Source organism: Lissotriton helveticus, chromosome 2_2, assembly GCF_964261635.1.
Source record: "Lissotriton helveticus chromosome 2_2, aLisHel1.1, whole genome shotgun sequence".
Lineage (NCBI taxonomy): Eukaryota > Metazoa > Chordata > Amphibia > Caudata > Salamandridae > Lissotriton > Lissotriton helveticus.
This window is the reverse complement of record NC_136060.1, coordinates 179,689,302-179,714,218: the sequence shown is the minus strand read 5'-3', so window position 1 is coordinate 179,714,218 and position 24,917 is coordinate 179,689,302. Positions and strand designations below refer to the sequence as shown.

The following is a 24,917-nucleotide window of genomic DNA, read 5'->3' as shown; positions in this document are numbered from 1 at the left end:
CAGATGGGACACTAGGATTACGCCTGGGCCCGGATTAAGTGCTCCTGAGTTGCAAAAGCTGTGCGACTCCGTCGTGGGATTAGGGAACGAACAATAGAAGCCTGCCTGTGAGGGTTTAACGGACACAGGGTGAAGATCCCTTCTGAGGGTGAAGAATCCCCTGGCCGGCTTCGGTGTGACTGTGACTGTTTGATTACCTTTTTAGTTTAGTTTTGGACTTTTAGTTAGGGAACATGTACCCCTTTGGCCGTCCCATTCCTGAGGAGGAGCAGCCTTTTGCAGCTCCTCGTAGACCAGAACCCGACTCTCCGCAGCTCGCTCTGTCACGAAGAGGAAAAATTGTGGCCATTGTGATATTCATCATTGTATTTCTAATAATTCTTGGAATACTGTTTTTCCTAGATGAAGCCTATCCTGTTCATATGTTTATCCCTACCCCTTCTGCCCTTCCCGAGCACAATATGGTTACTGTTGATTATGGTGAACAATGTTTGCAAAAAGGTTACCGCGATAATGTTTTTATCAAGACTCTACATCATGCCCATGCTGTGTATAATGTGACAGATTGTTGGGTTTGTGGGTTACTACCTTCTGCTGCCTATAAAAAGGATAGATTGCTGGCACTCCCTTTAACTCCTGTGAATAGTTGTGTGGGATGGTACACTTTAATTGGCATGGTGAAATTCTTTCAACAACCTGATTTTCTAGATCCTCGATTACCTAGTAAAGGATCTACTTTGACAATGCGAGTACGCCCTATGCCCACCTCTTCTCTTGGACAGTTGTTAACTGGCGGACGTTTTGATTAAACATTTCTGGAAACATGCTCGGAGAAAGTGGGACGATTTGTGACTCCTAACGACACTGACAAAGTTAGGGAGAATTTCCTACATTTGAACTCTTCTCTGGCTTATAGACACCCTCCTGTGACAAACGGTAGTAGTCATTCTTTGGTGCCCCTGGCAGTTGTTGGGCCCTCACCATTCTTCTGTATCCTGGGGAGGGGCCCTATAAAGGTTGGGAACAGTTCTTGCAATGTGACTGCTTCGATTCGCTTGCTCCTTAGTCCTTCTTTGGTCACTCCCCCGAATATTTACTTTGTTTGTGGAGATAATGGATACCTGTGGTTGCCTGAGGGTTGGGGTGGGGTCTGCTATCTGGCTTATTTGCTTCCTCCTGTCTATATAGCACCCTCAGACTATCATAAGACTCATCGTCGGTTTGCTATAATGCCTGGACAACGTCAAAGGAGGGCACTCCAAGTTGAGGATGTAGATCAGACTGATACTTCATTGCAGCAATGGACAGACTTTTCTAAGGGTTTACTGCCGTTCTGGGGTCCCATATTTAACAGTAGGGCTATTCGGAGACTGTCAAGGGTGATGGAGAAAGTAGTGAATACTGAGGCAGACATTGCAGCTAATATGTCTGTTGAGATGCAGGCTATGAGATTATTTACGATTCAGAATAGGATGGTGCTTGACGTCATTCTTGCTGATAGGGGTGGAGCCTGTCGCGTCATCGGGACGTCTTGCTGTGTGTACATTCTAACCCTGGGCGTAGTGTGCGGAGTGGGGCTCCGCGGAGCTATGCGAAGTGGGCACACAACTACGCCCACCCGCGCACTCCGCGTAGCCCCACTCCGCGCCGCCCGCCTCCCTCCCGCCCTCCCTAAATACATCAATAAAAGTATAAAAAGCTATTAAAAACACTTACCTTGTCTGCCGCGTCCCCGGGGCTCCCTCTCGCCGTCCCGCGATTCGCGCCGCCACCGACCCGGATACTAATGCGCATGAGCGGGTGGCCGCGCATGCGCATTCCTCATGAGAAATGCGCATGCGCGGCCGCCCGCGCATGCGCATTAGGACCCGAAATGGCGGCGAGAATCGCGGGACGGCGAGAGGGAGCCCCGGGGACGCGGCAGACAAGGTAAGTGTTTTTAATAGCTTTTCATACTTTTATTGATGTATTTAGGGAGGGCGGGAGGGAGGCGGGTGGCGGCCGGCTACGCACCGTCTGCGGAGCGCGCGTAGTGCCGCCTGGCTACGCCCGCTACGCAAAATGCATAGGAGACGGCACTCCGTGCACTCCGTGCACGGAGCGTAGCTGGCCGCCCACCCTTAGTACATTCCTGACTCGGCCCCCACTGTTAACTTAGCTGTACAGAAACTTCATAGATTAGCGACTGAACTTCATCAGGACACTGGTACTTGGTCACTACAGAAATGGCTGTGGGGTGTTTTCTCCTCTTGGGGCTGGACATTTTGATGGGTGTTGTAGGAGTAGTGGGTATATTGCTGATTTGTTGCCTATGTGTTTATTGCCTTCCCCCTTGTTGCTCCATGTGTGTCAGTAATTTGCAATATCCTAAAAGACCGACCCGCCAGTATCCTGTTTCTAATGACATGGAGCTCCATGATGTTCACTGGTTGATGCTTATTAGTGATGATGTTTTTGATTGATATGTTTTCCCCGTCACTAGCATGATGTGTAAAGACCTTATCTTTTAGCTAACAAAGGCTACGCCCATGTTAGCCACATAATGCTAAAAGGAGGGTCTGATAGGTTTCATTTTCCGATGCCCCGCCCACTTACATTTACATTTATGAGTTAGCATAATGTGTCTAATATTCTCCATCTCATCTATTCCTTTAATGCGTGTGATGTTATTCAGTTTTCTTAGCTTAGCTTGTGTGCCACCATTTTGGGGTGCTTCTCTCTTCGTGCGAGTCGCACTCGCTCATTCCCCCTCACGTAGGAATAGGAAAAACCCTGGACGCAGCAGTTTTTGTTTCTTAGCTAACTGTGACCGAAACTAATAACACTAATAAAAAAAAACCTAATCAGTAATGTTCTCATGGGCTGGAGATGCTGAGGCCCGGCTCCGCTGCCTTGGGCAGAGATAACCAAATGTTGCTATTGCAGGTGCAGATGCCTCTTGTGTGAGGCCATTGTTCGCCCTCTCCGGGTTCCAGTACTTTTCCAGTATGGGCGTGTTTTACTTTGCTATACCATGTTATAATGTATTGCTGTGATGAGATGAGTCAGTCCTCTCGACGCACTCCTAGGGGTGAGGTCGGACAGGGCCCTCTCATATGGGAGTTTGTGGCCTAATAAAATACTTTGTTTATTCTTCTCCACTGTCCGGCTGACTTCTTACTTGGTAATTATAGGTGAGTGCAGTAAGTCACTCGGGTGGATTTGAGCCACGCTTATCAGGACTGAACTTTCTTTTCACATTGTGAATGACATGACTGTTAACATCACATATCACCTCACCATTGACATTAGTTATGAAATGACTATGGATGGCATTAGAGGAGTAGCTTCGAGGACAGGAAAAGAAAACTTTGACACAAATCGCAACACCTCTAAATACTGCAGGAAATTGACTAGACCGTTGCGGTATCAAATTGGCAAAGAATGCCAAGCCTGCGTTTTGTCTAGCTGCTGGACTAGAGGAAAAGTGATGACTGTGGAAGGGCCTTCATTGTGAGTAGTAATTGGGCCTGGTTCCATGCAGTGGGCTGGATGCAGATCCAGTCCAATGTCCAGGCCCTGCACTCAACTGTTGCTGCAATAATTCAAGGCCTTACGCAGTGAGCATGGGTATATTGGGGTTGAGCACTCCCCCCTCCTCGTGGTGCATGACCAAAGGGTTCTGTCTTTTCTGATAGGGTGACCAGATTTAAAAAATCCAAAACAGGGACATGTAATAAACATAGACGTAGGACTACAAATTTTGAACTGGTCAAGGGCCACAGAATGACTTAAGACAGAGCTCGCTGACATAGAAAATACAGACAAAGAGTTACAAGGAGTATAAATGAAATTCAATTTTTACACAGAGAATCATATGTGTTAATTAAATTGATTCCAGAAGAGGACTGACTCCCTCTTTGTTCAATCGACACTCCTGAGAAAAAACGGGACATGAGTTGAAATCAGCTAAATTTTCTGGGACCGATGATGAAAACTTGGTTTGCTTGGTTATCTTATTACTGGGCCTTAGTGCAGGGCCTGCCCTTTGGCCTGGTCCTGCAGTCAGTCCTCATTGTACCCGCCCAAAGATTGTGTGCATGTGAAATGCCCCCTCGGGACTTGGCCCTGGGACTGGCCTGAGCCCAGTCTCATTGAGCTTGGCCACAAGCCTTGGAGCGAGGGCCCACAGCTTAGCCAAACACGAGGTGATATTTAATGACAATAAACTGTGCATAGCATCTCAACATCTGCACACCAGTAACAATGCAGATGCAAGCAAACAACTGGGTAGCCCTAGGCATGAAATAGAGGATGTCAATAGTGAGGCAATATGTTATGTCATCATTTATTTTTTTATCTCATCTCTATTCCATCTGTGACATCGTCTGCAGTCATGAGCAGAGCTCTGCGGGGAATGAGAATCATAACTAAAACTTCAGTTTAACTGTGTATTTTTTCAGGCAATATGTTATTTGGCAATAATTTCCCTTTTCAAAAGTCTGTGTGTCAAGGGTTAATTGAGTTTTAGGCTCTGGTTGTACAGTGGAGTAGTGTGGCTCACTGGTTAGAGGCGGCAGGCCCGAGAGCAGAAGTCAGCCTGGGACCAGGGTTCAATTCCCGACGCGGCAGGGTCGTGGACCTTGGTCAGCGGACTCGATAATTCTCGCTTCGGTGCTTACTCTAATCAGGGGTTCCACTCGGCAACTCTGGGCATTAGCTTGCCTAATCTCCACAACGGCCCCACCAATTCCGGGGATGCCTGGCTCCACCTTGGGGACTCCCAGCAAGGGACCATCCCACAGGGAAAGCCAGGACGGGTTCCCCAGAGTTATACAGCGCCGGGACGCCCCGTTGCTGGGGCAGCTGTGCGCTTTACAAGTATACTACATTTACATTTACATTTACATCTAGACAACTCACCCTCCATGCAGACCCTGGGTGGGCTTTAGAGCTGCCAGCCCCCAGTGCCACAGTATTTTATGGCAACCCCCCATAACTTCCTTCTCAATGAATTCCCTCACTGCCACTCTCCAGCAGTGCACCTCATCTCCCCATAGCCTCTCTCTGACATACATTTAATTTTTTATAGCGCTACTCGTAGTTCACTCACACTCAGTTCTGCAATCTGCATGGTACACGTTCTTTTCAACAGGCTCATTAACCCTCTGCGCTACTTATGAAAAGTCAAAACTACCACTAGACAAAACTCTGATCTCTCACCAGTAGGACCATTAATCACCAGGGTTATCTCAACATGTTTGTTGTTGCCTGAAACTGCTGGGCGCACAAGGAAGTTCATGTGATTTTACAGCCATAAGTTATTTTTAAACACAGCGGCTGCACCGGTCACACCGCCTAAAGCCGGCCATGTGCAGCATCCAGTGCACTCCTTCTGTGCTCTAACCAGGCTCAGCTTGACTCCTTTACAATTAGTTTGTGCCAGGGCTGCTTAGCCAGGACTGAACAATCAGTGTTTTAACTAGTGATCTTTCCATGCTTATGACGAGCTGGGCTCGTCATGAGGCACAGTGGAGCTGTGCTCATGACGAGCTGGGCTCGTCATAACGACCGCGGCACTCCCACGCGCAATTGATTCCCTTTCTGTGCGGAGGAATCAATCAGTGGGCGGAGTCATGACGAGTCCAGCTCGTCATGAGCACAGCTCCACTGTGCCTCACGACGAGCTGGGCTCGCCATGAACACCACGGTGCCGCGACCCTCCCTCCCCCCTGCGCCGTGGGGGAATTACCCCCGCGGCGAAGGGGTTAAAGACAGCCCAGTGAAATGCCTTTTACTCCAAGCTGCCCATGGCTGGCAAATAGATGCCTTTTTTTATAGATCTTTTTATTTAACAGAACTTAGGTCGACTTTAGAAGATACAGTAATTAAGGCACAAATCAGTATAACATGCCATCATGATTACAGAGTACATAGGTACATCGCAGAAGTTGATGTCTACTGGAGAGCCTGGCTCCAGGACAGTTGGGGGAACACAGATTCCTCCTCTATGTTTGTTCCATTTATTCCAGATGGAAAACCACTTCTGGGGCATCCCTGGGAGACGTACACCATCTTCTCACGGAACTTGCACCAGTCCATGTCCACCCTCCAAGATTCCACCTTGGGCGGCACTCCCGCCCCCACATTTGTGTCATATTGCGTTTAGCCACCATTAACCCAAGTGTGACCCCTATAGATGCCTTTTATGAAGACATCTTAAATCTTGGGAAAGCAGAAAGCGAAAGCCACTGTAAGGCGTCTTTTGTTACTGCCCAAAGCTCGAACTGATGTATTGTTCATGCACAAACCCTGTATTGGCAGCGACATGGGACTCTGCACACTGAAAATCTGCATTGATTAATGTGGGCTCATGATGACAGACGCTGCAGATGGTTACAAGGTACAAAGTGGCTATCACATACACACAGGCACGCGCGCGCACACACACACGTGCACGGTCCTTAGGCCTCTGGAGCAGTACAACTCTATTAAAAGAACATGTACACGGAAGGTTGAGACAGTGTAAAAAAACAAATAGGTAAAATTCAATAACTTTCTGTCTCGAGAGCTATACTACACAGTGATGCAGAAAATAAAAAGATAGCTATGTTCGTCTGATAAAAAGTGATATATTGGCGTGTCTGGAAAACAAGACGCAGAGCTACCAAACGCACTATTATAGATTTAGCGTTTAGTGACTTTCTAGTTAAGGATACATTGAACATACATAGGAGGAAGGGGATTTAATTGCTAATAAACCTAGCCCTGTTTGAGGAATCTAATGGGGAAATTGCATAAAAAGATATAGGCCCGGAAAGGCAGAATTCCAGAAAGGATTATACCACAGGCATTTGCAGGAAACATTTCTAACAGTTATGAATGAACGGGACTGTAACCCGGCACATTGTCTCCAGGAATACAGTCAGCCAGTCTGAGATTCGATGAATTATTGTTTGATAAGATATCCCAGCTAATGTCATCCATTGCGAGCCTTCCTGAAGAGCCATGCAGTATGAGGAATATACTGCATGACTCTTCTGAATAATGAACTGCAGCAGGCAGTGCCCAGAGGACATGCAACACAGTGCTGCTACCACCCACATGGGCACCATAGACCCTGCCATGTCATTGCATCGGTTCATGAGCTGCTGAGGTGCCTCAGTGCAATCTAAGGACGGTCAGTCGCAGGTCCCGGGTCACTGAGGTTGGCCTAGGCCCCTGTTGTGCAGCGGCGGTGCTGGTATCTGGGCGTAAACACATATTCCAAAGACAGTGAGCAGAGGGCTGTAGCCACAAGGCGGCCAGGGTGCAGGGCATGGCTGACCTCACACATGTGCATCATGAGATGGTATCCTACTGAATATCACTGATGACATCACTAATGGCATTATCAGTCGCTGAAGCAAAGAATATAACACACACAGAGTGACCAGTCACTATGCCCTATCTGTGGTACAAAAAGTGGATGACGTGCTACCTATGCCACCCCTGTACTGGGGCATGGGCGCATCACAATATGGTGCATGGGCTTGTTCCGCTATGTGTTGCTCCTGAGTCCTGATACACACTGAGGCTTATGGAAAAAGAGGGCTCCGTGCACTGCAGACACAGGCACTGCTCAGTAGGAGCTCGTGGCTCTGGTGGGGTACAGTGTACACATTTTTGAAGGCTGTAATTTATTTCTCATAATCTGACTTTGACCCAGAATGATAGAAGGAGAGAAAAGCGGGAAAGAAACGGAAGAAAAAGAAAAGGAAACAGTGACAGAGGGATGAAGAATGGATGAACAGAGGAGCCTGCAGGAGTGAGGTCAAGGGTCACGGAGTGTAGGGTGGCGGGTGAAAGAGACGTGAGGTGGGATCAAGACTAGACAGCCATGCTATGTGGCTACCCCAATATTCGGCAGCGTTGGAGGCGGCCATCTGGGAAACCCTTTGGGCCCGACACTTGTTCTTGTACAAATTGCACACTGCATGCAGGGTATGTAACACACCTGCATACATTGCATGTAACACACCTGCATGTATCCATGTGCTTGCTATACACAGAGAGACAAAGGACACAAGGGGCAGGCAGGGCTTTGTGGTGCTTCGCAAGCAATAACTGATGAATTGTAATGGCATTTATGTTTGGATTATAACCATAACAGTTTTAAGAAAACACATTCACTCCCTCCTTCTGTCTCTCTGTCCCTCGCCCCATTTCTTCTTTGGCTGTATGACGTTACAACGCATACTTTTACAACGCATGCCTTTACAACGTGGTTTTTACAACGAAAACCTTTACAACGCATAGCGCTTTGGGGTGCTGGATAGTGAATAGTTTAATTTACTATTCCAACTCCAGTCCCCGTGGACACTAGGGAAGGTGTTGGATAGTAAATTAAACGTATTCCCTATCCTAGAGCGCCCCCCAGCGCAATGATTGTAATGGTTTGCGTTGTAAAAGTTGCGTCGTAAAGGCACTGCATGGTAAAAGTTGCGTTGTAAAGGATGTTTCCCTTCTTCTTTCCTCCCTACCTACCTACCTCCCTTCCTTTCTTCTTCCCTCCCCTCCACTCCCATCTCCCTCCTTTCCTTCCCTCCCTCCCTCCCTCCCTCTTGAGTCTTCCCCTTCTATTCCCTTCTCTCTCCTTTACTTTCTCCCGCCCTCCATTCCCTTCCTTCCTACTTCCTTATTTCCCTCCAACCCTGTCCTTTCTCCTTTCCTCTCCCTCCCTCCTTCCTCCCCCTCCATTCCTTTCTCCCTTTCTTCTCCCTCACGCCTCTCGTTCCTCCCTCCATCTCTTCCATGCCTCTCTTCCTTTCTCACTTTCTCTTCCTGCCCTCTTTCCTTACTTTCCTCCCCTCTCTTTCTCTCTTCCTTCCCCTCCCTTCGTTCCGTATTACTATCCTTCTTCCCCCTTCCTTCTTTTCTTCCCTCTTCCCCTGCATCTCTTCCTCCCTTCTGCCCTTCGCCTCCCTCATCTTCCCCATCCTTTGCTTCCCCTACCTTCCTTCCTTCCTTCCTGTCATTTTAAGTCATAGGCTAGGGAAGGGCTTTAATTTTGAAGTATACCTTAGGACCCTATGGGACTTCGGCTGTATGTGTGGGGTTATCTGTAAAGTGTAATACAGAGATTTCGGTGTGTCAGTTGTATGTGGTGGGCTTAACGGCAATGCAGATACCTGTTAAATTACAGGACTATTTGTCTGTGGAGAGTGAAATCTAAGGCATTGGCAGGAATCTCTGTGGATACATGTGACTCTGTGCTTGGTACAGGAACTGTGGAGGGTGGCAAAATATAACCTTCTATTTTGCGACAAAATTGGGTTACCTACTGGAATTGGAAAGCTGGTTCTTCAGGACAAAGAGTATATTATCAAAAACTGACAAACTAATGTTTGGGGACTAATATTCTGTATTTAATTATCATGAACTTCTGGTTTCGGGTGGGGGCTAGAGCGTATTTAATTAGAGTGAACTGCTGCTTGGTCTCAGAATTGCTGTATTTAGAAATATTTGAATCCGATGTTTGAGTGACAATTCTTTCTTGATTCCAAATGCGACTTTCCTATTGCTATAAACAGCGTATCCTGGAAGAATTGGTGGATTATTTAACGAGTGCCCATTCAGTACTGCCTGTTCTACACAAGGGTTTTAGTCAATAGCTTTGTACTGTTCATATTGTAGAGCTATTCTTTTCCTTTGTCCTCTTTTGGGAGGTTGAACTCGCCTTCTTTGCTCGCATGCTATTCAAGGTGTGCCTTTACGCCCCCCCACTTTCAAAGACAGCTCCCACTATATGCGGAGTCCATTGAAGAAATGCATTGCCCGCCCGCCCGCCCTCTACTACTGACACCTGCCACGGCTACTGAGAGGATAATTATGAAATAGAGGATGGAGAAAATATGTGCCTCCACTGTCGGCTCAGCATCTAGTCACAGGACCAGTGCTCTCAATTGTACCAACTCCCAGGCAACAAAAACACTTATTAAACCACAAGAGCGACCATGTAGAAAATACCTAAACAGGTTTAGTTCTATGGTGAAACAGAAATCCAGAAGCGTTTTCGCTCCTTAGCACCACTTTCCTAATGTGAACCAATTTGTATTACACACAGGATCTGGTTTCTGTTTGAGACGGTATTGGGGATTATCTTGATCAGGAATACCTGGCATGGAACTTGGGAATAGTGTATAATCATTTACTACCACCCTCCACACAGCTCAGCTTGGATCAAGTGTATGCGAGTAGAGCGAGACTGACCATTCGGCCACTCTGGCCTTTCCCTGGTGTGCTACAGGCTACAGAGCTGCTTTCAGAGTAGGGTGGGCCGCCGTGCTCCAGTCATGAAAGTGCCCATGGCCCCATTCTCTTTGCGTCCTTATGCAGCGTAGGGCTGGTTTGAACATTATTGCCAAGACTGACTGATTTCCATCTGCCCCGTGTGTATTCCAAGTTGACAAGACAATAAGACCACCAGCAGGAAAGTGAAAGAAAAAATTGAAGGCAGGCAAACTCAAGCTGTGCATCCAGTATCTACAACATCCTTCCACTCATCCGGCCACATACATGCAGGTAAGAAAGAAGCCCAAAGTACAGGTCTTCAAGGGTCACCGCAACCACAACTGCTAAGGAACCTCCCTGCTTACCAAATTTAGTGCTCCACAACTCAAGAGTTTGATGCTTCCCATCTCACTTGAATACATAATCTTGCATTGTCCCATACGCCACAATTTCATGCACTGCCCTGTTTTGCTAGGTTTGTGATACATTTGCACCCATACAGATGTGCTGAAAGCAGGCTGAAGCAGGTCTCTGCTGTCTGCACTGGCTTTTCCTAAAGCTCAAGTACAAACATCTGGGCTGTTGCATGACTTAGACATTGAGCATTTTAAACTGGAATCAAGGAGAGTGACTTACCTGAATCGACAGCTCTGATCCAATGGCTTGACGTGGACTGATCATCAGTGATTTTGCGCCGTTCCTTCAGATGCTGCCGCACACGGCGGGAATCATTCCTATAGGGCTCCTGTGTGGCTTCAGCTCTACAATATCACTAGGAGGTTCCCAGGACGCTCCTCTTCTGCCCTGCCTCCCTCGACCTCTCGGGCCTGTTAAGATACATGAAATTGTTGCATCCTTTAATGCTTTTCATTTATTAACCACGCAAGAGGCTGCGGGAACGATATTTACAATAATTTAAGAAAGGACTGGGCACTGACACGCCAGTTATTGCAGTAAACATGCACATTTTATCACACTGTTGATGAGCACGAGACTCCAGGATGTGAGTCAGCCGCGAGCCCGCCGGACCTAGGCTGCGTCCTGAGCAAGAAACTGATACAGATGTGCTGAAGCCGCCTTTCCAGGGGCGTTTATCAGGCCCGGAGTGCGGGGCACCGAGCAAATGATGGGAAAAGCCATCATTCACCGGCATGGGCGCGTGACTGCCCTGTGACGGGACAGATATGGATTTCTCCTCCAGGTCAGGACTTCTTTCAGTGCACGGATGCTTAAAGGCAAATAGCCTGCAATGCTCGGACCCTTTCCAGCAGCCCTAAACCGTCCCACTAAAGAAGACTGAACCACATTTGATCATTTTCCATTGGTTTGACATTTGCAATCGTTATATTTCAATGTTTTGCAATCAATTTCAGGACAAAAGATATATTGGCATACTTAAGGCAGGTTGCCAGCATATGAATTGAAATGGAGCATATATAGTTATCAAGAAGGAGAATGGGGATGCGACAGTAGCCAATGCTTGATTTGACCCCACTCAGCTCCCATTGGCTAGTTGATTTGGTGGCACAGTAGCGCCTCTTCTGCTCACTAGGACCTGTTAATCGTGACCAGTAGAACAGTGGGGTATTTATAGTAAGGAGGTAAAGGGTGCAGTTGCAGTTTTCAGTAATGGAGCACAGTGCAGTAACTCCTTCAGTCACATAAGTCAACATTTTGAACCTTAATATGAGGGAGAATCCCCCTGGCTCCCCACAACTTGAGCCAGGAAACAAACTGGTCTCCTCACCGCCATCAGCACCACTCGCACACAGAGATTTGTTTGAAAGCAATACATTCCAAACTTGGCTAAGCGCCAATAAAGTCATTGGCAGAATGCCCATTTCCAAGATGTGCCCTCGAGGGCATGAGCGCCCATGCTAAAACAGTCATTTTAGTGTACTGTTCCACATTGAGTGGCCCATTAGTCGACCAAATGGTCCTAGCACTTGAACCACATTCCTGCATCTAGACTTTGGTGCCAGGGCTGAGAGTGCAGAGACGAGCCAGCAGCCGGGTATATTCATGCAGGCTTTTACTTACAATTTCTGAAATTGTATAATGTGATACTCACCGAGATAATAGCAGAATAGACATGCTCTCAACTGTGCTCGAAATAATCCTTGCTCAAAATAAGACCCTAATTTACTCAGATCTTGTTTTCATACTACACATCTGCACTCAGAGCTTTGCTGCTGCTACCTACCAGTGTTGCTCATATAGTGGCACATGTACGACCATTTCATTTTGCATCTCGCAAATTGCGATTTTTGGTGATTTGCAATTTGCGAGTCACAAAATGAAATGTACTAATGTGTCTCAGACACATTTAGCGATACCCAATGGGGTTGCAAATGACCTACCTCGTTAATATTCATAAGGTTGGTCGTATTTTGCGACCCTTTGGGAATGGCCTGTAATCACAGGCATGGTGGCCTGCTGGGGTCAGCAGACCACCATGTCTGTAATTGTTTTTTAAATAAAGGATTTTTTTTTCTCCAAAATGTAGCTCATTTTCCTTAAAGGAAAATGGGATGCATTTATAAAAGAAAAATGAAAAGTTTCCTTTTCATTTTAGAGTAGGCAATGGTTTGTGGGACCACTGCCTGCTTTTAAAAAACATTTTCGCTACCAGTCACAAAGTGGAAGGGGTCCCAACCCCTTCCTGTTTGTGAGTGCTTTACCACCTAATTGAAGTAGGCGGTAAACTGCAATTGTTGTGCAATCCTATTCCGGTTGCAAAACAATCGTATATCCCCCTGGGACTCACTATTAGGAAGAGACGCCCTTTGCACACCCCTTCCTAATAGCGATTCACAAACCCTATTTTGCAAGTTGGTAATAGGTTACCGACTCGCAAAATAGGGTTGGTACATGGCAAAAGCTGTTTTACCAGTCACAAACAGGCCGAATCATCGTTTGAAAGTGATAAAAATAGTTGTACATATGCCCCATGTTTCCTCCTATCACCCAGACTCAGAGTTCAGCTCAGCATAACACACAGACTGGCTTTTATCGCTGCTCGGAATACTCCCTGTGTGTACTCAGATGTCTACTTTTATAGTATTGATATGTCAGGTGAGCTCTGCTCCTGATACTACACATACTCATTTAGAGCCTTAGAGCCACTGTCACTCAAAAATCTATTCTACGTAATACCCAGATTTGCTTTTATCACTGCTCAGAATACTATCCATAATTACTCAGATGTCTACTCATTATAGTGTCCATATACAAGCTGAACTCTGTTCCTGATACTACATATACTCACTTAGAGCCCTGAATAAGAGCCACACTCACTCTGAGATCTCTTCTAGATAATGCCCAGACTTGCTTTTATCCCTGCTCGGAATACTATCCGTATTTACTCAGATGTCTACTTTTTATAGTGTCCATACACAAGGTGAACTCTGCTCCTGATACTACAGGTACCCATTTACACCCAGGACACAACCCACCCTCATTCAGAGCTCTGATCTGGACTTTACACAGACCTGCACTCATTTCTGCTTGGAATAATATCCATGTTCACTAAGACTCCTGTGCCAGAAAATGCTTACATTCACTCGGAGTTCTGCTCTTGATACTATCTATGGTCACTGGGCCCTCTGCAGTGAAGGAACTAACTTGGTGCCCTGCTCTTGTCAGTTAGTTTGTATAGCAGTTTGGCTGACTTTAGGCTCCTTCAAAGCACAAAAGGAGAAAATCACTATAGTTACTCAGCTCTGCTTTTGAAATACTCAGCGCTCTGCTCCTCTTAATACTCACAGTCACTCACAGCTTTGCTCCTATTGATACAGAGACTCACACAAGTGTATGTATGTATTCTTTATTTGTGCGGTTAATCAAAACCATTACAAAAAGCATCACTTTTTTTTAAAAAACAGGAGAAAAAAGACTTTTAGAAATGTAAAACAATAAATATGTGTACAAAAAAGTATTAAAAACCACCATTTGTTTTTGTTTATAAAATAGGACAGGAATTTGAGAAAAACCTGTTGTGGGCAGAGCAAGTCAAAAGTTCAGTAATATCCAAGCCTCCATAACCCGGGCGCAGCTTTCTACAAAACTCCAAAGGGTGCTCCTGACTCGGCCTGTGGAGAGTAGCCCATCAATAGTGTGCCAGTATGGTAAACAAATTTCCCAAAACTCGCCATGTGCTTTACAATGTCCAAAGTATAAAGTTGATGGACAGCCACTTTTGCTGTACGGGTGCCCAGTTGAAGGAGGATGGGTCTAAGATAAGTTCTACGAGCTAGCTGGAGGGCTGGACAGCAAAGTAGAATGTAGGCCAAGGATAATCGTTTGTAATTACAGAAGCGGCACTCCCTACTACTTGGCCTTGAGTTCGTAGTTGGATATAGTTCTTTTAAAGGAAGTGCTATTGTTGTGACACATGGTGTGTCACTCAACCGTAGAACTTTAAAATGAAGGAACCAAGTAGGTCCTATCAATGGAACCAGCGTTCAACAGCTCACCATTGAACTGGAGTGCGCAGAAGCCATTATGATTATGCAGGGGAAAGGGGCAGACGAGAAAGAATACATCAAAACAGGTTTCACAATTCATAGTAGACAGGCCCGGACTGGCCATAGCGGGCACCGGGCAATCCCCCGGTGCGCCGCAAGGGTGGGGGCCGGTTTTGAGCCCCTGGGGGCCGATATTGTTACAGGGCCGTTTTTGCAGCTTAGCTGCAAAATCGGCCCTGCAACAAAATCGGCCCGAGCAAAGCGCTCGGCGGCACCTCCATGCCCCCCCCCTCCCGAGTGGGGAGGGGGGGCCGGCCGAGCACTTTGCCAGGGCCGGTTTTAGTTCCCAGTCCGGCCCTGATAGTAGAGATGTTTCTATCAGTCTGGGTGGTACACTTGAGCAGAACGTCGAAAGTGGTGAAAATCAATGTGTATTTGGAATCAATGGGGCCAATTCTCAAAGGCGTGTCTGTGTACCGAAGTTGCACTGCGTAACCACTCCTTCCCATACTCATAAATGCCTCTGTGACGCTGACCTGAAATTTCCAACTCCCTTTTAGTAAAAGTGTAAAGAGGGCGCAGTCCTTTCTATTTTTTCGAACTGGACATGAATTTTCCATGAATATTCCCATTTTAGATATTTCGGGCCAATTCATGAAGGCATTTCTTAGTGTATGTTTTTCATCTCTCTCCTCTTCCCGCAGTATCTTCATGTCCTCAGCCTCCAGGCCATATTTAAAACCAGAGGTGCTCACTACTGAACGCCACAACCAGAACATCAGACAGATGTAAGCAGCAGCCGTTGCATTTTATTCCTTCAGTGTGGTATTGATTTATTCCTGCAGTTGAGCACACGTCTTTAGGATGAAATGTACAGAAAGCCAAGGACTTGGGATGTGGGAATATTCTTCTAATAAAGCGCTTCCAAGTACGGCTCCGGATGCAAGCTAGAGTGCTTCCTTGGAATGGAGAACATGTCTGTAAGAAAGAGCAATCATTACATCAGTGCTTAATTTGAGCCAGTGGTTTCCGGTGCTGGGCACCGGCACCTCATTGTCAACTCTGGCACATATGACAGTCCACCACTTGGTGGCACTGTTTGTCAAATTTAGAGACGATCCCAAGACCCGTTGTGGGTTAATTCAATACACCTTAAAATGATTAGTACATGCCACCCAGGCCATTCTTATAGCTTAGGGGCCTGAAATTGTCTGAATAGTCACACTGCTAGGAGATTGATGGGTAGTACTTGTGATGGGACTGTCATTGGCAGCCCTTGCAGGGGAAGTGTGTGGTGCACACTGCAATGTCCTACTGAGTGGGCCCTGACTTTGTTTTGACAAAATAAGCACTGCATTACATGCCCCAGGCAGACCGAAGCACGCTGAATCTATGTCCAGTGTCTCGTCAAACTCTCACTGCTTTTCATGCGTTTACAGTCCCACACATTCTATGATCAGACTATCACCCATGCAGTGATGACCTGCAACTGGCCTGGCAGTTTTTTGCTGCTGCCATCTCAGACAGATATGGGTCTTTTTAAATGTGTGCCATTTACAAAATGTCTTTGTGGGCATTGTTTCACATGGATTTAGAAATGACTGGGTTTCATTCATTCAGTTTTTATCATTTTTCTATGGCATGAAAGCACGATAGTTATTTGCAAAAAATTACCTTTGTAGATTTTCAGTGTTTACATGTAGCATGTATATCCGCTCACCTCCATGTTAGGGTAAACAGCAAGTATGTAATTAAAATGTTTTTGGTGAGGATGTATGAAGTTGCAACAGATATCCGCCGCACAGCTTTCTGGAATATTTTTAATTTTCAAACCTTCACAAAGTGTAAGATTGCAAGTTAAAAAAAAAGAAAATTGCATCATTACTGTACATTCTGCTACAGCGGAAAAACAGTCCCACTGTGTTCAAGGCCATTTAGGGCATCAGGTTGGCAGGCCAACCAATTAACAGAGGGGGCCGAGCCGAGCCAAAGGTCTGGCTCGCTGTTGGGGTCTGTGCACGAGCCAAGCCCTGAAAATGTTCGCTATGTAAATCATACAACAAACATCACTTAAAATGTGATAAAGTCTCATCAAAATAATGTATTTCTTTAACATGTGGAAGCTTTGACATTAATATGTCACATTATAGCACTGAACTGAAAAGTACTTTCTTGGATAGTTTTTATACATGAACCATTAGTTAACTAAGAGGCAAAACAGGTTTCATGTAAACCCTATAAGTGGCCCAGTTTATTGTAGAACAACATTGTAGACATTTAAATCAAACACAGTAGGCTTTTGTCCAACGGGTATTCTGAACTCACATATTTGAAAGTGCTTATATATTCAATAATGAAAAAAAGGAATTTTGGTGAAATAAAATATTTGCCGCGGATCACTCAAGTTAAGTGGGAAAAGCAGCACTTTAGATGGGGTTTCTGGCTTCATTTTGTACAAACCATCCATTAAATGAGTATCTATTTGTCTTTCCTTTGGTAAGGGTTTGTTTTTATTTCTTTGAGCATTTTTCTTCAGTTTAAATATTGCAGGATCTCGACCCAAATGAATTGGAGCATCAGTTACAATACACAAGGTCATATTCATTGTTTATATAGACACAGGGAAATGAAGTGATTTGCCCAGAATCACAGGATGTTGAGCCCACACTAAAATTTGAACCTGGTTGCCTAGTTCCAATGTCAGTAACTCTGGCCGTATCACCACATCCTGGGTAGAGGGAGGGTGACAGACACAAGCGATATGGAAGCTCGGCTCGTTTTGGGCTCCAGATTCCAATAGGACAATTTGAGCTGAGCCAGAGCCAAGCTTCAGGCTTGATATTGGCTCGAACTTTTAGTGGAGAAGTGTGGCTCAATGGTTAGAGCGGCAGACCCTGATGCAGAGGTCTGGCCCGGGACCAGGGTCCAATTCCTGCCTCGGCGGGTCTTGGGCTCAATTTCCTCGGACCTGATAATTCTCGCTCTGGTGCCTACTCAACTCACGGGGTCCCACTCTGCAACTCTGGGCAATAGCTTGCTTAATCGCCACAACAGCCCCAACATTGCTCGGATGCCTGGCTTCACCTTTGGGGTGCCCAGGAGTGGGCATTTCACAGGGAAAAGCCAGGAAGGGTTCCACAGCGGTATGTGTACAGCGCCAAGACACGTCAGGGTATAAGTGCGCTATACAAGTACAACATTCATTTTAGTGGCTCGCCCACCTCTACCAGCAGGTGGCAACTTTCCTATGTACCATGCATTAAGTCTCCACCTCTGGCAAATTTACAAGGCTATACCTCCTGAAAATGTCCCTGCACTGCCTTATTGCCTGCTCTGAAGTCCTGCCGTTTCCATATTGTCATACTCTGCACCCCACCACTCGTAGAAGATTTGCTGTCCATGTACCTTCCCGCCGCCATGCACCTCATACTTGGAAGAGTGCAAAAAAGAGTTGAAACAGGGCTTCACTTGGGAGTTCAAAAACGTTTGGTGGTTTAAAAGGACGTGCCTATGTATTCAAGGGCATGGATTATACACATAAATTAGATTTCTGTGAGTCCTGTAGTGTGCCACCCAACCAGTATTTTGGAGCCTCCCCAAGCTTTCTGTTATTGCATCCAAATATATAAGACAACAACTGGCATACACCTAAAACCAGCCAGGACTGCTGGCTTTATCAATAATAGTTAGCTCTTTAAGATAAATGAGTAACAGCAATGATTTTGTTATAAATAATTAACTTTGAAAATGTTCTATACTAAAATTGTGGGACTATGAATTAACCATCACGGAGGCCTGTGCAAGGGGTAGTGGTCCTCAGAGTGACTCTATCCCTGCTGTTATATTCACTCTATATTAGACATCTATGCTCTTTCTCTCCACATCTCCCCCTTCTGCATATCTCACTCCTCATCTCATACCTCTTCACCACCCTCTTTTCACTCCTTTCTGAAGGCACTTCCTCGCATCTTACTTCACCGCCCCATACACACAACGCACCCACTCACCTGAAAGCCCTACATTTTCATTTACTTTCACCTTATCAATATTTTTACAACTGTAAACCTCCGTCACACACATTTGTGCTGAATCACAATTGCAGCTGAAATATGTGACCATTGTCTGTGTGCCCTGCAGAGGGGCCAAGGATTGGATGATCATGTATTCTGATCACGTTTTGACCCACTGAGAGGCACTGTGAGAAATGTGCCATGCCTTCAGCCTCAACTCGAGACCAGAAACCAACATCCTGATAATAGTGAACACTCTTAGGGAATTCTAGATTAAGTTAACCATGTCAAGTGTGATATATAAACGGGAACTAAATCGCTGATGTGGATTACTTTAACATTTTGTACATTCACTGTTCAGAAATCAATAAAAGTTTTTGCCAGTAAAGTTAAGGGCAATGATATGGGGCCAGGTAGGTCCCTGTTTCCATGACCGTTTTTAATTACCAAGGGTCTGACACCCGGAGGGGCCCGGCCCACTTAATGCCCTGGGAATAGACTCAGTCATTATATCGTGCTGCAGAGTGTACCACTCCGGGAATATTCTGTGGCCGGAAATGATCACCTGCATGAGGCAGGCAGGTCAAAGTTCACCTTGGAATGGGCTTTGTCTCCCCACTTTGTAGAAGTTTCATACTTCGCACCACCCATGATTTATTACATTGGAATGAAATGCGATGATTACTGATGATATGATGTGAAATAACAGCCCCTGGCCATGCCTATCTATAAGCAGGTGGAGGCAGTAGGCTATTACCTCCATTTTACAGAGGAGAACTCCCTGGGGAGCAGCAGAGATCCAACATCATTCACCCAGACCTGCTTACTCACCCGGTGCCAAGGTGTGATACACAATATCAGCCACCTTCACACATTCACATGGTGAGGAGCCAATATCACACGGTGGCAGTGAAAACGAGCTGAAAACCACTCTAAACAGTGGATTACGGCCTTGTTTACGGAGGCTTTGGATTACTGACATCCATTAAAGGGTGTGAAATCATCCCAGGCATCGCCACCACCCTCAGCAAACTTTTCAGGCAGGAGATTTTTGGGGCGGGTGGTGGCACAAGTGTCTTTTAGGTACTTCTTGACACAAGGCCCCGCCCTCCAAGACCCCACCTTCTGCTCACACGGATGACATTTTTGTTTTAATTGGCAGGTCTGTTCACAGCTGCTCTGCCCCTGACAGTCTCCGGCATCTCTGATGCCAGCCCTGGTGCTGTGACAGACCAGGAGAAGTTGCACACTATGGGGCCCATTAGGATCACGGGCGTATCTTCGCACAACATGCCTATCTGGCATTGGGGCGGGCGGTGCTGAGTGCACCGCCCACCACAATGCCAGGAATGCAGGATGCGCCCGCCACTGTGGCGGGTGCATCCTAATTGCCCCCACGGGACCCCCGCCCTTATGGCGGACGCTCCCTTTTACCGTGAGTTGTCCGCCCGCCATCCTAATGATGCCCTATGTCTGACCCATCTCTTATCTGCTCCGTTCCACAGTGGCACCACGCCACTCAGGGCATTTTAGGAGAGCTCCTGCATCCTCCTTGGCATGTATCCCTCCAGTGGGCCCCATTGTGCATGCTTGACAGACGTCACTGGGGGATGCTGATATCGAAAGCTGGCAGCTCCTCGTTCTGTAAGGACAGAAACTTTCCCTCATCCACCTGTCCTCCATTCCATTCCTCCACTCTACCCTCTCCAAAACATTTCCTTAGCATGGCAGAAAGAAATGCCAGCTAGGGAACGCCAGTCACTACTGAAAACATTTACACATATCTAATAAGGTTGTGTGAGGCAACCATGTTTGGGTTTACCAGGCTTGCCTGTTCCACGCTGTCTCAAGAACGCAACTCTTAACCACGAATATGCCTTTAACGCACATGCACTTTACAACACATTCTTTGTTGTTAAGGCATGTATGGGAAAGACATATCCGTGGTTAAGATTGGACAGGTAACTTTTAACCCCCCACCCGTGCCCCTGCCCCACCTCCTAAAACTACCCCCTCCTGAAAACCAACCCCTTTCCCCGAGTCCTAAAAGGGTCCCTGCCACGTCCTAAAAACTACCCTGACCCCCAAGCCCTAAAAACTACCCTGCACCCATAAGCCCTAAAAAGTATTATGCCCCCCCCCCCGCCTTGAGCCCTAAAACAGCCCCCCAAGGCCCGGCCCTTACATCTAAAACTACCCCCTCCCCCATAAAAAACAACCCCCTCCACTAGCCCTGAAAACTACCCCGACCCCCATGGCCTGAAAACGACCTGACCCCGCCCTAAAAACTACCCTAACCCCCCAGGCTGAAAACTACCCTGACCCCCTCCAAACCATAGAAACTAATCCCCTCCAAAACCCGGCCCGAACACCACATACCTCACCGAGTTGTGTCCTCTCCCGATACTTCCAGATTTCTGCTTCTGTCATTCAGCAACTAGACAGTGCACTGCCTTAACCACATGAGTGGTTAAGGAATATGCGTGGTTAAGGAATATGCGTGGTTAAGGTAAGCCTGGTAACGCTCGCGAAGTTGGAACAACGCGGGCATGATAACCATTACAGAATACAAACTGCGCCCCGGACGAAGAGGTATGACAGCCCAGCAGGGATGGACGAGTGACCTGCATCGTTAGAGTCCAACAGGCGGATTTCAGCATGTCCCAAACTAGGCATGGTGGAGGCCCTATAGCAACATGTATGTGAAGTGTGCCAGAGTTCGGCCATCTCAGATTGAGATGACTTTGTTTTTCAAAAACATATACATCACTGTTGGACCCGGTCCTTTGGGCAGGTTCACCCCGTGACTTTTTGCTTTTTCCTAGCCTGTTTTTGGAACCTGGGATGGTGATTTTAGGCCTATGCGCACTTTTTCACTGTGGTACAGTGTAAAGTGCGTGTGCTCTCTGTGTAGGGATGGTGAGTGACCTGCCCTCCCATAGGAATGAATGGGGAATATGTATGCCCATGGTAGATTCCTGATGCGTGGGGAGTGCAGGGTCGAGTTTGATATGTGTGAACTCGTGAGAAGGAATGCTGCAGAATGGTGTATGCGGCATGGCTGTGTCTAGTCTAGAAGCGCTACTTTTAGAAGTTGGCATAATTGTGTAGTGAGTCTGCTGGCACGTGATTGGCTGATGGGCCTAGCCCAGGCATGCCTGGGCCTGCTGGTAGATGGACTGTCTGGTGAGTAGGACGGGGTCTGCAGGGCCCTGGAGGAGGGGGGTCTGAGTCAGCCGTAGATGAAAGGCCCCCATCTGCTGTCACGGATGGGAGGGAAGAGCTCTGGTGGTGCCGGGCTGTGCCTGTCAGCCCACCCTGCTGCCTCTCCCTTCTGATGGCCCACTGTCACCTCTGACCTGAGGCTGACAGGAGAGGGAAACCAGATACACCCAGGGCTTAGGGCTCGCTTACACAAAGACTTCAAAAGACTTCAAAGCCTTTTCTGTGTATAAGAAGGGGCTGTGTTCCCTTCCAAGTTGTTCTTGTTTTCTGACTTGAATCTGCCAGGGGCGTGCTGCTGCTTGGGTTCAGGGGAATCCCTGAGTCCTGCCCAGCCCCTGGACTCCTGATGGATTTTCCTGGACTCCTGGGGGACCCCTCTGCCCTGCCTGGGCTGAGGGGGGGACTTGGCTTTGCCCCCCTGGGGAGCTCTGGGGCTTTGGCAGCATGGAGGAGCTGCATTTTCCTGTGGATAGCGCTGGAACCGTATTTCTAGCGCCTGGAGGCGCTGAGCTTCCTCCTGAGTGCCTGGGAGCGCTCTGCCTGTTGTCTATTGCTTGGGAGCGCTTCATTTCCCCCAAGCGCTTGAGAGCGCTTTCTCTTGAGTTTTCTAGCGCTGAGGAGCGCTTTATGCCCGCTGGTAGCGCTGGACGCGCTGAGGTTTCATGCCCGTATTTGTTTTAGTAATTACGAGTGCCCACCTCGATTTTCCCGCGGAAGAAAAGCAACCACGAAGTGGCCGCGACCGGATTGGTCGAGACCCGAAGAGAGCCGTGCTCTGATTGGTCCTTCGAGGGGGTCCTGGTCCAGGAGCCGCGCTGTGAGTGGCTGGCTCCTGGAAGCTGGAGAAGGTGGAGTGGAAGACCCCCGAGAGATGGCGGCCGTTCGCGGGGCTCCTGTTGGTTAAGGGAGCCCCGAGGAGAAGAGGCGGCGAGGAAGAAACGTGGCGGCCGGCTGACAGGGCTCCCGTGTGCCAAGGGAGCCCTGCCGAGAGAGAGAAGTCCGGCGCGGGAGCAGCGAGGCTCCCATGTGACCGGGAGAGCCCCGCCTTCGCCCCCGCGAGAGGAGACTGACTCCGGGAGCCTTGCTGGCTCCACCCTGGGTCCCGGTCCCGAGACGGGGGACCGGGGAAGGCGAGGAGAGTCTGCGAGGAGCAGGAGCTCCGCAGATGCCGCCGAAGCCCGCCCCCGCCGCACAGAAGAGCCGGTGAGTGAAGGGCTGTGGGGGAGGAAGCTCCGTGCGGTGCCGGTCGAGGCACCGAGTAAGGGCGGCCCCGAATGGCAGTGGGTCGCCCCACCGGGGTCACAGAGCCCGCGAGGGGCTCTTGAAGGCCCGCAGTGTTGGATGTTGGGGCCGCTTCGGGGCACAGAGTCAGGGCGGCCCCGGTTGGCAGCGGGTCGCCCCAATGTAGTCTAGAGCCCAGGGAGGCTCCACCGAGGGCCCGTAGTTGTCTCAGAAGTCCCTGTGAGGGGCTTGGGGGCCATGCTTGTGTAGAGCCCTGAGAAGGCGTGGGGCAATTCGTTTTAGGTAGGGGGGGCACCATTGTTTTCAAGAGCCTGTGTGGCTCCAACGTTGGGCACGTATAATGCCAGAGCCTGGGTGGCTCCAACGTGGACCTAGGTGCTTGGAGAGCCTTTGTGGCTCCAGCGTGACGCAGTTTGCGCCTGAGGGCCAGTGGGGGCCCTGGCGCAGTTTTGATGATTCTCCAGCTGCCCAGCAATTAGTGGGCAGCTGCACCGTTTAGGCGCAATTTCAGGAGAGAGTCCCTGTGTGGGACAGCGAGGGCACCGTGATGCCAGGCCTTCCCAGCTGCGCAGCACTTAGTGCCAGCTGCAGCGTTTAGGCCCTTGTGAGTGTTCACAGGGGCCCAGCAAGTAGTGGGCCCCTGCATCGTTTAGGCCCCTGACATTGAGACTCAGGGCGTTCTAGCCCCAACAAGGCCAGTTGGCCTAGGGACTGCCACAGGTGGTGGCTTATGTAGGTCTTGCGCTATTGTATGGTTATTTGCACCTCTGAATGTGATTTCTTGCATCATGTCTTATTCCTGCACCTCTGAATGTTTTTAGACATCATGTGACTATTGCGCTACTGTATTATTCTGGTACCTCTGAATGTAATTTTATTGCATCATGTGCTTTATTCTTAACACCGCTGAATGTGTAGGTTTATACATTATGTGTTTGTCTTTACTACTCCTCTGAATGTATATTTATGCATCATGGGTAATGTGTTCTTGCTTAGACCCCTAAATGCTGAGTGATACTTAGGGGGTTGTTCTTTTTAGTACAGGTGGTCCTAGTGAGGTCCTGGTCCCCGGCGTGACAGTCTCCTAAGGGGTTTAGGGTTGCGTATGTGGTACTTACCTGTTCCCAGTAGTTACTGGATGTGATCTATAACTGTTACTTTGTGTTACAGTGAAGTTTATATACTTTTATTCTAATTTCTGATAAGTATTTCTATATCGGCGAAGTGTTGATTCTGACAGTGGCCCATGTGGCCCTGTCTTGTAAATAATCCCTTGTGAATATTGCCGTGCCAGTTGGCACAATGTACATGTGTGATTTCTATCTGATATGTTTTGACAATACAAAAGTTATTTTAATATAACCTTGTGTGGAGTCTCTTTTGTGGTGTACCTAGTATGTTGTCGCTGTTGTGCGCTGACGCAAATGCTTTACACATCGCCTCCGAGTTTAGCCTAGACTGCTCGTGCCAAGCTACCTAGAGGGTGAGCAGGGGTTATCTTGGCGTGTGACTTCCTTGCCCTGACTAGAATGGTGGTTTCTGCCTGGCTTTGGCATCAGCCCTAGCCTACCAGAAATAGCCGGTTCTAACAATCACCATGGAGTTTCTTAAGGTTTCAGATTCTCCTGTTGGTCACATGATAGAGCCAGTATGCCAATTCAGAAGACCTGAGGTTCACTGGCACCATTTAGAAGGCACTAGCATAGTGCCTGGACTGCCGTGG

General features: G+C 47.8%; 1 protein-coding gene across 3 annotated transcripts in view; it reads right to left on the bottom strand.

Moving 5' to 3' along the window:
- RBM47 (RNA binding motif protein 47) overlaps positions 1-24,917 on the bottom strand; it is a 405,432-nt gene that overhangs the window by 241,013 nt on the left and 139,502 nt on the right. For 2 of the 3 annotated variants that reach the window (XM_078678278.1, XM_078678300.1), the window contains exon 2: positions 10,888-11,078. The exons of the other annotated variant lie outside the window; for it this stretch is intronic. The gene's annotated coding sequence lies outside the window, so the exon portion shown is untranslated. The remainder of the gene's footprint in view (positions 1-10,887; positions 11,079-24,917) is intronic. 3 annotated transcript variants of the gene reach the window in all.